The sequence below is a fragment of the Hibiscus syriacus genome, unplaced genomic scaffold (genome assembly GCF_006381635.1).
Source record: "Hibiscus syriacus cultivar Baekdansim isolate YM2019G1 unplaced genomic scaffold, ASM638163v2 tig00002793_pilon, whole genome shotgun sequence".
NCBI classification, from domain to species: Eukaryota; Viridiplantae; Streptophyta; class Magnoliopsida; order Malvales; family Malvaceae; genus Hibiscus; species Hibiscus syriacus.
Window position 1 is genome coordinate 367,466 of NW_024061944.1, and position 11,814 is coordinate 379,279.

Genomic DNA, 11,814 nt, shown 5'->3' on the forward strand with positions numbered 1-11,814 from the left:
TTGGGTGGTTTCCCTCTGAAGGTGCAATTTCCGAGAATGTTCGCGTTAGCAGTTAATAAGGTGGGAACGATTGCCGACTTTAGATGTCGAGATTAATCGGGATGGTGCTGGAACATTCTTTTACGAAGAAATCTTGTTGATTGGGAGGTTGAGAATAGACAGAGCTAGCATCATTGTTACATAATATTCATTGCTATGAGAAGAATAATGATAGATGTTTATAGCAGGGGAATGAGAGGGTATTTATTCAGTAAAGTCTTGTGTGAGGCTATTGTATGATAGACAGACTATTAATTTTAGTAGGACGAAGAAGGTTTGAATAAGGTTGGCACCCCCGAGAGTGGAAACCTTTGTATGGCAAGTAATTCATAAGAAATTAGCTGTCAAATCAGAGCTTGTTAAGAGAGGCGTTGAAGGTGTGGAATATGTATTGTGTCCTATCTATCGACTTGAAGTAAAAACCATTTCGTATTTGTTGGTAACTTGCAAGTTTGTGTGGGATATTTGGTGGTCCTTTTTGCGGCTTTGGAATGTTACAGCGGTGATGCCATGTAATTCGGAGGACCTTATTGTGGCTTGGATGGAGTTAGTTTGTTTCTCTCCCATTTGGTCGTTAATACCAGGCGCGATCATGTGGCCAGTATGGAAATGTAGGAATGGATTAGTTTTCAAAGAAGGTTCTTTCGATTCAGTGTAACTGGTATTTCTAAGCAGTTTTAGATTGGTTTCTTGGTTTGTGGTGAAATTTCTTGATGCGAAGAAGCAATTTGATAGCTTAGTGAGCAATTCATCCTTGGCGGATATTCAATGGAAGATTAAGAAGGTCATACCCTCTCACCTGCTTAATCCACCCTTCCCTCAGGTTTTTTTAAGATTAATATTGACGGGCCAGTGGAGAAGGAGTGGTTTAGAGGGGGTATTGGCGGTCTTATTCATGACTCGAATGGTAAGATGTTAGGTTCTTTCTTAGAAAATGTGGGACTTGGTCCTCTTATATTGGCTGAATTGATGACAGTTAAAGCAGGATTAAGATTTTTCTTTGGGAGGGATTGGGGATCTAAAGGAAGATTGATTCTGGAAACATATTGTTTGAAGGCATTAGAGTGGATTAAAAATCCTAGTTCTTGCCTAGCCTTGTTCGAATCTTTGGTAAAGGAAATTTGTACAGTGGTGGCAAATAAAAATGTTATCCTAAGGCACACTCAGAGATGTTGTAATTGGAAGGCTGATGAGCTTGCAATGTCGGGTATTGTGTAATTATGTGTAGTTTTTTTTTTACTATTTTGGTATGTTTAGGAAGTTTAAGTTGTAATAAAAGGTGGTAAACTTGTTCCAAATAAGGAGGTCTTAGATGAGCTGGCAGTTTAAAGTGGGTTGTTTTTGAGGTTGTATTTTAGTTATGTATGGGTGTATTGAACTTTGGATGTACTTGGTTTTACATGAATAAAATTTTTGAGGTACTCTTTTACTCCTTCCAATGTTCGTCAAGCTATTTTAGTAGCTTGATGGTTATGAAGGAGGTTTTTAATGAGACCTCCCATTTTTATCAAAAAATCTTGATATGGTTCACAACCCTCGCTTCAGTTAGACAAATATTAGGAATGCTACTTCCATGTGTGTATGTGTGGAATAAATTGTGTGATTAATGTTTATCAGAAGGAAATTGTATAACATGGTGCAACGAGCATTCCATAACATTTTGTTTGGTCAACGTGTTCCACCAATTTAACTTCTGTATCTACTTTATCCATTTGGAGCATGAATGCCAAGAACATTATTTATTCCTTGTGTTTATCAATTATTGCATAGAATCAAAATTTTAACATTGACTTGTAAGCTGGCAAATGTTGGTATCTCTTTAGCATTTTTTTTGTTTGCGATATAAATTAGATGATTTACTTTTAAGAAAAATCTGTTGTAAACAAACCTTTCTTGCTTTTTCCGATTTTGACAAGTTACATTGGCACTTCAAAAATGGAGTGCTTTATTTGGGGGTTTAATCGAAGTACATTGGTTAGATGATGTGTTATTGGTTTGATAAGAATTACTTGACGTGATCGAGGTTATGCTATTTGTATTAACATGATGATATTGGCCCAAAATTGCTGATGAGCGCAAGAAAAAACCCTATTCTATAATTCTTGCTGATAAGAATACACCAAATGAGAAAGTTTGGGAATAGGCAAGCCCCATTGTTTGACACATTTTTACTGTGCACGTTTTCAATGGAATTAACAAAAGATAAATATGAGTTTGGTTTGACAGCAGCTACTTTAGCACTGTATTGTCAACTTTTGATAAGGAACTCGTCCATCATATGCTTAATATTCATTGTCATTTTCTTATTTTATAGCTTACCATTAGATTAACAAATTTTATATCCTCACTCATCTCGATCCTTCATACGAAGCAAAGCCTTATTATATCCTATATGCAAATGATGGTATATCTTGATTCTTATATTTATCATCAAAAAGTTTATATGGATGAATCGACACAGCTTGAAAGATTAGCTACCCCAATGTGATTACATTTTGATATTGTCCTGTATATGATACAAGAAATACTAGTCATAAATATACATATTATAGATGATATTCATGCCTTTTAATGGAGAATATATTCGCTCGCAATTGAATCGGTTAAGAAGTTGATTTAGTTTGACTTGAGGTATCTTCTATGTCAATAACAATCACAAATCTCCAATTCCCTTTGTCTTTAGTTTGTTTGTTTGATTATGGATGTACTAAGGAGTTTTGTTATTATTAGTATTGTGTCACTGCCCAAATAAAGCAGCAGGGAAGTAAACTTATGATTTGGGCTTTTGAAAAAGTGAAAGCTTATGAGATGTGGCTTAAGGCTTCCTTAAAGAAACCGATGGAGACTGAGAGCCATAGAGGGAGAACTGGTTTTAATTACTGGTGGAAGGAAGGCTACCCAAAAATCAGTAATGGGTATAGATATGGCTGCTTTACCGTATACATTGAAATCTTACTAGAGAAGATCCATTGGAAGAGGTTTGGATCTTTATTTTGCACCCACAGTCAGGTTATTGATGCCTTCATTCCAACCAAAAGAAATTCAAAGGGGGTTCGATTCGGGTTATTCGCTTTGCAACAATTGGAGAAGCCAGGAAAGCGATCTCAAACATGAATGACTCTCGCATTGAAAGTAGCAAAATTAGAGTTTCTTTGGCTAAATACAATCCAAGACATTCTTTTTGGAGAAAGTCTTCGCCAGTTGTTCACCAAAAGCTTGACAGGGAAGTTGATACAAGAAATAATCTCTATACAGTAGACGATATTGTTGAAGAAACTAAACTTCAAGTGTTGGGTAACTGTCTAATGGGGTGGTGCAAGAATTTTATCAAAATCGACAATCTTGCTAGCCAAATGCAAGACAAAGGACTCACTGGTTTCTCGTTAATGAGAGCTGCTGGGAATGTAGTTCTAATGATATTTGAGGACTCTGCTACGTTGAGAAGAGTGAAGAATGAACAATCAGAGACTCTTGCAGAGTGGTTTTCTAGAGTTGAAGCTTGGTCAGAGAGTCTAGTGGTGGAATGCCGTCGAGTGTGGGTAGTTTGCGAAGGGATCCCTTTTCACGCTTGGAATTGGGGTACTTTCAAGAACATTGCAGCTAGGTGGGGCAAATTATTAGCAGTTGACAAAAGCTCTCAATTTCCTTATCTTTTGATCGGACAAAAATTCAAATCCTCACAAAGACTAAAGCGAGAATTGATGAGTCGTTGGGTTTGAAGGTCGGTGCTAATTTTTTAAAATCATGGTGCTTGAAGTTGAGTCTTCCTTCAAACCAAAGTCTTGGATCCCTGAGGAAGTCGATGATTCATTAGATTTGATTTGTTCTCTCGGGGCAACGTCGGAGAAATATCTGTCAGGATCATCGGTGTTCTCCTCATGTTTAAATTGTCCCGTCGAAGATGTTGCAATTGAAGTTGCTAACATAGAAAAGGTTTCACTCATGAAGAGTGCCAAAAGTGATGAGAATCCGAGTAACAAATTTGGTGAGGATGATCTTACTAAAAGCGGGTGTGCCAGTGTTAGGTTAGAAATGTCTCATTCCAATTGTTCAAATTCAGAGTTTCACTTAATGGGGATGTAGATCAATCAAAATTAAATATTGTGGAGCATCTAGTTAATAAATCATTTGACCATTCTGATGGAGTTAGCCCTAGAGCCTCGAAAGATGTTCTTATGATAGGTCTCATTACTTCTCATGGTTTATCCGGTGACGCAATACAATTAAAGGAAGATACCCCAACAATGCCCCCTTTCCCTGGAAAATTAGGAAAAAATCACATGGTGAAGAAATGCAAGCAAAAGAAAAGAGTTCTGAATTAAGTTGCAATGACACATTGATTGATGGGAAGGAAGTGTGGTTTTGTTTCATTGAAGATAACTTTACGAGCTGAACTGTTTTGGTGATTTTGGATCGTGATGGTAATTTGTGGAGTTCCCTTCAGAGGCGGATGTTTTCGTTATAATGGTTGCAGGTGTTGTTTTTCTGTATGTTATGTCATTATGTGTTGGGTTGTTTTTTCTTTTTGATGGAGGTTTATCTTAGGTATAGGGTGATTGTCTCTGGATTCTTGTTGTCGAGGAGGCGAGAGGTTTAGGTAGTTATGGTTTTTTGTAATGGTGTATATCCCCATTTGAGGGTATTCCGTATTTTCATATGTATTTGGTGTTTTATTCAATGAAATATGAGGTACACTTTTTTTCCTTCCAATGTTCGTTAACATACTTCTTAGTATGTGGACGAATACGAAGTGAGTTTTTAAAGAGACCTCCAACTTTTATAAAAAATAAATAAACTTATGAGATGTTTTAATTTTCTGATTTTGCTATAATTACGTAAGAGTTAGTTTTTTAGGACTTTACAAGTATTTATTTGACTGTCCTTTTTGTATATGCCAGATTGAAAACATGAGCCATAGCACCAGAGCTTCAGCTGTTCCTATCATACCTGATTCTGAAGGTTATATCTTATGCCAATAAATTCCCCCTCCCACTCTCCCTTGTCTGTTGTAAAAGTTAAATCATCTATTGTTTGCTGGTCTGATATATTCTGTCTGCGTATGGTTGTCTTAAAATTATCCTTGCTATTTCAAATCAATCTTCTAATTTAGGGTGGTATACAGATTAACTAATCCGCAGGGGCGGAGCATATAAGGAGCCAGGCTCCCCCAAAATTTGGAATATGACCGCTCAATTTTTATTTTATAAATTTCCTTTAATATATATAATGGCTACCCCAAAAGTTTCAAAAATTTATCTTGATGTCTGTTGAATTACTTTTCTTTTTTTATAATTTTATAGTTGGCCCCCTCAAAATTCAATGTCAAGATCCGCCACTGCTGGTCTGTTTCTTTTGTTTGGCCTTAGTGACAAACAAATGGGTTAGAATCGGTCATTTCATCATTCAAGTTGTTTTGCAAAGGTTGGGTCTTGGGTTATTTAATAATATCCGATACCTTTTCCTTCCGAGGAAAGGAACATACCTTTTACTAGTCCCACTCTATGTAGGACTAGTAAATTGAAATTTTAGAAGATTATTATATTCATTTAACTACTTGGATTAGTTATTAAAAAGGTAAAGTCAATTTAACTCTCACGCTCTGGTTCTAGTTCTGAAATTGACTATTTAGGGCGCCAAATATTGATGTTAAATGGTTAATACAAATATTTTTGTTACTATGATCATGTGTAACATAACTTTCTCCAAAAGGAAGAAAAGAAAACAAATTATTTCAGTTTAGATAAATTCCTCCATCAATTTGCAGGGACCGATTCAAATCCATTTGCTCTTGATGCATCAGCTGTTCTCATGTTTCGTGTGCTTCGGTGAGTCAATCATCCGGTACTTTACTTTCTTTTAATTTAATCGTTACGTAAACATCATTCTCGCAGTTGTTATCATCTAGATGATACTCAAAATCTTTAAATTCTAGGGTAATCTTGACAAGTCATCTCCAAACGTTGGCTATGTCATGCTAATGTTTTATCACCTTTATGATGGAAAGGTACTTTATGCTGTCCCAACTTTGGTCTCAGTCTTGTTCGACTTGAAAAATATCTAACAACTGCTCAAATACTTAGAGTCGCAAATATTTAGAGGATGAATTGGTTGAACGTTTTGGCTGTCTTGTCAAGATGCCATTGCTGAAACCTGACAGGTGAGAATATTGGCACCGAAACTACTTAGCTACTTTAATAATTATTTTACTCTAACAAACGAGGAACCATCAAAAAGAATGAGGGAGACTAGAAATTCTTGTACATAGGAAGGAAATAGTTATGAATGTTACATATCTTAGTATTTATTATTTAATTTACACCATCTTGAAATGCTATAACAATATTAATATATGTTTTATTTATTTATGTATCTATAATTATTTTTTATTTATTTTTTCTTTGTTTAAAATAGATAAGATAATTGTGGTTATGAATATTTTTACATGTCTACTTTTAAACTTATCTAACTATATTAAATCCCAATCTTATGTTTATGCTTTTTTATAATTTACGGTGATTATAAGGTATTATTTGTTCATAATTTTTTTTAACTTGGGCATATACACTTTATAGATTATTAATTGGTATTCCTATTAAAATTGGCTGGACATGATAAAAAAAAAACATATTACATTGGTGACCATTGAAATTTTAGGCATCAGTAAAGATTGTGTTTGGCTGAAAATAATTTTAAAATTAATTCGTCTTTAAATTAATTATATTAACCAAAATATATTAATTGTAACATAAAAGTAAGAAGTTAAAAAATTAGATAAGTGAGATAACTTTTTAAAGTTAAGGAGGAAATACGTTTAAAAAAGTTGTAGGGATAAATTGATAAAAGAAAAATAATACACTTTTAAGGGATAAACAAGTTTTTAAGCCTAAATGAGAATACAATAATATCTAAACTCATTCTAATGTGAAAGTCATTATTTATAATGAAAATATTTAAAATTCATAAAAATAATTAACTGTACGAATTACAACAATAATTACCTACATCGGAGGAAAACTTTAGAGCAATTCTCTCAACCAATGAATGGTTAGGCGTACGAAGTAAACAAGAAAATACAGAAAGAAGCTATTTATACAACTTATGCTTAAGACAACATCATCGCATTTAGGAACTCTCAGAAAATATCATCTCTAGCTTGAAGGGCTGTTATGATCAGAGTTCGAAGAGGAGCTACGTGGGCTATTAGGATTCGGGTTTCGAGGGCAAACTGACAATGCCGACACTTCCAACGTTCTTCCTCCGGGGTGTAGCTTGCTTCTCGTTCACCTAACCAGAGCTCGAGATTGTTTTTAATTTGATTTTTGAGCCATTCGGGATCGTATGCAAACTGGTCTTCACCCAGAATTGACTGATCTTTTTGTAGTTCATCTCTGCTTCAAAGCAATCACGTAACGCTGTTTGTGAAAAAAGTCACATGTAACTAAATGTTCCCTTATGAACTAGGATTTAATGAATACCGGTTTTGCCAAGTTGGTTCATGCGGATGCAGTCACTCTCAGAAGGTAGAATCTAGCAAATCAGGGTTTGAGATCCAGCATCAGCAACTCTTTCCTTATTTTCATGTTATGAACTACTTTGCAACAAAAAAATAATATATTCTATATTATAAATGCAACGAAGTTCCCCCCATACCAAGTTCATTAAAGCAACTATAATGTCTCTTACGATTTACGATAACAAGCCATGCATTACCAAACTGATTCAAGCCTCTTCGATATGCTCAAATTAAGTTGAATTATCATAACCTAAATGTAATCATGTCATAAATATAGGCCTTCATGCATTAGTAAAACAAACATATTCATCTACCAGGGCAATTTTTTCACTTACCTCAATACTAGTCGGTCGTGAGAGGAGGGAAGCATGCTACATATATTTATGTAGTATTGAATCATGTCATCAAGTGTCTGCGCAGCAATTGAAGGGCAAGAAGAAACCATTTGGTCAGATTTGATGACATGAAGGTATATTAGTTACCTTGATTATTCTCCAGTCTTAACTCTCCGTTTCACCCTTCACCATGATGCACAAAATATTTACATTTATTTGTGCACAGCAAATTAACCCATCCACGAACTCAGATTTTAGCTTAGTTAGCTCAGGCAGGTACCTTTAAGAGATAGCTCATAGTAGGTCTGGGATTTGAATCCCCAAATTCACAATCTTTTTCGTTATCCCAAAACTATGATCCGACCTCCTTTGTACCAACCCATCCTCATTGATGAATAAGAGTACAAGACTCCAGAACCAAAAGATATGAATAGAAAGCATTGTAGATTTTGGGAATCAACATGATGGTACATCAGCCTCTAAATACCATGGTTATTGCAGATTGAATGGAAAAAACAAAGATATATTAAGTTACCTTAGCTGGAAAACCTGAATTAACAGTTCTCTCTCTCTGATATCCTCCGATAATATGTAGTTACGGTTCAACGAAAAGAAATCGAAAAACTGTTCGGAAGGGAAGCTATCTGCAACCAAGGTATCCCACAAATACTTGTAGCACATTAATTGAAGCCTGCAACAGAAAATAAGTTCGATACTTAGATTTGTGAATTCTTGAGAAACTTGATAGAAGCGATTTAATAACAGTGGATAAAATTGCTAATGGCTAGTCATTGTAAAATATACATACCTTCCATTTCTCCTTTGTTGTTCAGAAGGAAGGGAGTCTAGTACACGAGTCTTCATGTCTACTATTATTGGGTTCCTATCACTTCCAGTTTCAGGCATTCGCAACTCATCGATAATACCTACCAACCATATGCCTTCCACAAATCCTACTCTGATGTTATATAAGCAACAAAGTCCATTACTAGGGAAATTAAAATGAAAACCAATAGCCAATTTTCATTAAAATTACTATTCCAATATCTGATCTGAGTTTTACAAAGGTTTTGATCTAGACTGCCCATTGGTACATGCTTAAGAGAAAAAAATCATCTAACCAGTATCTGAAAAATCTTGAAATAAGAACAAACTGTGTTGCTTTTACTCCAAACACAGATCCAAACATGAGAATATGAACATGACCCTCAAACGCCTTTTCATATACATAAAAAGAATTGAACGTACATACCCGAGTTCAAGTAACATAGGAATCAGAAACAAAATCTTGTTAAGTTCTTAAAACCACCTTCTTAGACTCAATTGGTCAGAAAAAACTGATGTGAAAGGTTTAATAACCTAGAGATCAAGCACAACCTGTTGTTCTTTCATGCAGAGTAAAATTTTTCCCAGGGCCAAGAGTTATCTGAACTCTGACCGAGATAACACAAACACTTGAACTTACAGTGGTATCTCACGTGTCAGTCCTTCAAATAGTAATTGATTTGCACAAGTTATGAAGTTAATGAATTTTAAAGCCCAGCTATCTTTGACTGACTCCACACGAACTTTTAATTTTTTAACAACCTGCAAAGGGACTATTAATGTCAAAATACTTACATTAAGTGTACCAAAAGGTAACAAATGGTTGACAATGAAGTTCAAGAGAGGATTACCAAAATGAATGAAAGTAAACGCAGAGCCATGCGTTGGCAGAATTCCATTCAACTCAAGTTTTGTTATTCAATTGGACAATTAACTAGGACAAATCGAGGATAAGGAGAACATCTGGCCTATGTTACCCGTAGTCGGAGCAAGTTCCAGATATGTACATGTTCAATTTTTTCTTAATTTTTAAAGGCTCATATATATATATATATATATATGTGTGTGTGTGTGTGTGTGTATAGAAAAAGTGTCGAAAACAACTGTAGGACACTAATTCTTTAACAAAAATGAAGAATTTGGGTAACACAACAGTTGATATACAATACACACTATAAGGAAACAAAATTAACTATTAAATTGAAGAGAAAATCTAGCCCAAGTTTGAGAATATGAAGTAAATGCAAAAACTAAAATGAACCTAACTGAGACATACCAAATAAGCTAGACAAACATGTAAAAACTAAAAGCGGTCATATTTAAAGGAAATCTGAAAACTCTGGAGCTTAAAGGAGTACCTCTTCTTCAAGTTCCACATGGCGAGCCTTTCCAGCTTTCATAGCTTTTTGTTGTTTTCCGTTTGCCAGAGACGAGGGAAAATTCCATTTGTTTTTCACACCATTCCTACGAAAGATTTCTATTCAGTTATAAACTAAATTTCGAAAGCAAACCAAATACATATTCTAAAAATCCTAGAAAATCAAAAACAAAATTCAATACCGTGGCAGTAATATCAGTAACCCATAGCGCCCGTTTCCTTCTAAACCGATGCAAGAAGGGCTGGGCGATTCTAACCCTCTTCTGGGTATTCTTCAAACTGTCGGAATCCTCTATATCAAGCTCACTGGAACCATTTAAAGCTCGTTTAGATAAGAGGGTGATCGACTGGATCATTCTCTTGTTGGTTTGAAAGCGGGAACTGGGTGAAGAAGAAATGGAGAAGAAAGATAGAGTAGAACGAGTTGCAGCACAAGCTGCTTCAATCAGAACCATCTCTTCTTCACTCAATAACTCGATTGGGATAGTAGGAATCGTTTCTGGCTCGGAATTTGAATTCGGAGTGGCTTTAGACGACGCAGTCATTGTTTATTTTGGACATGACGAGTTTTTTTGTGTGGAGAATGACCGTTGGATTTGTAACAAACAAAAAAAAAATCGTTGCTTCATATTTGCAGTTTGGTAATATATTTACTATTACACTCAATTTTATTTTAATTTTATTTTCTCTTATTTTACTCATCGTATTTTTAATTTTTTTATTTTATTTATTAAACTTTATATATTAAATTATTTTATTCAATCTACCGTTAAAAAATATCGAAATAACATCATTTTAAAAAATTAAAATATACATAAAAACAACGTCATTCTGAATCTTCTTATTCCCTTTATTTTTTCTCTACATTATAAATAAAGTAATTGGTTATCGTCGTCGGCCACAACGTCACTTTTAATTTCAATCACTATCTACCGTCGTTGGCAATGGTCGTTCAGTCTCAACATTCATGGGTCGGTTCGTCTCGACCCCTAAGTCTGAATTTGGTGGTTGTTTAACTAGAAAATGTCTCAAAATTAGTGAATATCGATTGAAACATTTCGGCTTTCTCATTTTGAATCTCCAATTCGTGGAGTTCGAAGCAAGTTCTGACAAAATGGAGGTCGGATTCGGACTCAATGTGTCAAAGTAGAACGACCTATGAAATTTGAGACCGAACAATCACCATCTATGGTGGTCAATGGTGACCGACAGTGACATCCGACCGTCTTCTGTTTTTATTTTACAGTTGGGTGATCAAAATAGGAGAGTGAGTAAAATTCAACCAGGAATGATGTAATTTATCCTTTATATTTTCAATTATTTTATATTAAATAATAATTAAAAATAACACATCATCACAACGTTAGAGAGATAACGGTAAAGTGAACAAAATGATTCAATCTGTAAAATTTAGTGAGCAAATTATAAAGATTAAAAGTGCATTGAGTAAAATAGAAGATAGAGTAAAGTTAAATGAAAAATGGTGTAATTTACCCTATTTTATAATAAATGATTTTTTTCCTCGCAGCAAAGCTTGCTTCAGTTTTGGGTTTGCTTCGCTTAGTAATGTCGTTTTACACTTTTTTTTTTTTATGTTACACCTTTTTATATTATAAAAAAATGGTTGGCCCTTATTCCCATATGTAATGAGGTAAGGGGGAGGTAGGATGGTAGATTGCCCCCAACGTCAGGTTGAGAACAACTTCCATGGAAGACCTCCGAAT

At 34.8% G+C, this 11,814-nt stretch overlaps 1 long non-coding RNA gene and 1 pseudogene across 1 annotated transcript; one reads left to right on the top strand and one right to left on the bottom strand.

The window, feature by feature from the left end:
* Nucleotides 1-4,866: 4,866 nt before the first annotated feature.
* Nucleotides 4,867-6,286, top strand: LOC120149252. Its single transcript, XR_005518462.1, has 4 exons — nucleotides 4,867-4,998; nucleotides 5,804-5,880; nucleotides 5,972-6,043; nucleotides 6,120-6,286. It is a non-coding gene; the product is annotated as an uncharacterized LOC120149252 (long non-coding RNA).
* A 795-nt stretch (nucleotides 6,287-7,081) lies between these two features.
* Nucleotides 7,082-10,635, bottom strand: LOC120149352 (annotated as a pseudogene).
* Nucleotides 10,636-11,814: the final 1,179 nt, after the last annotated feature.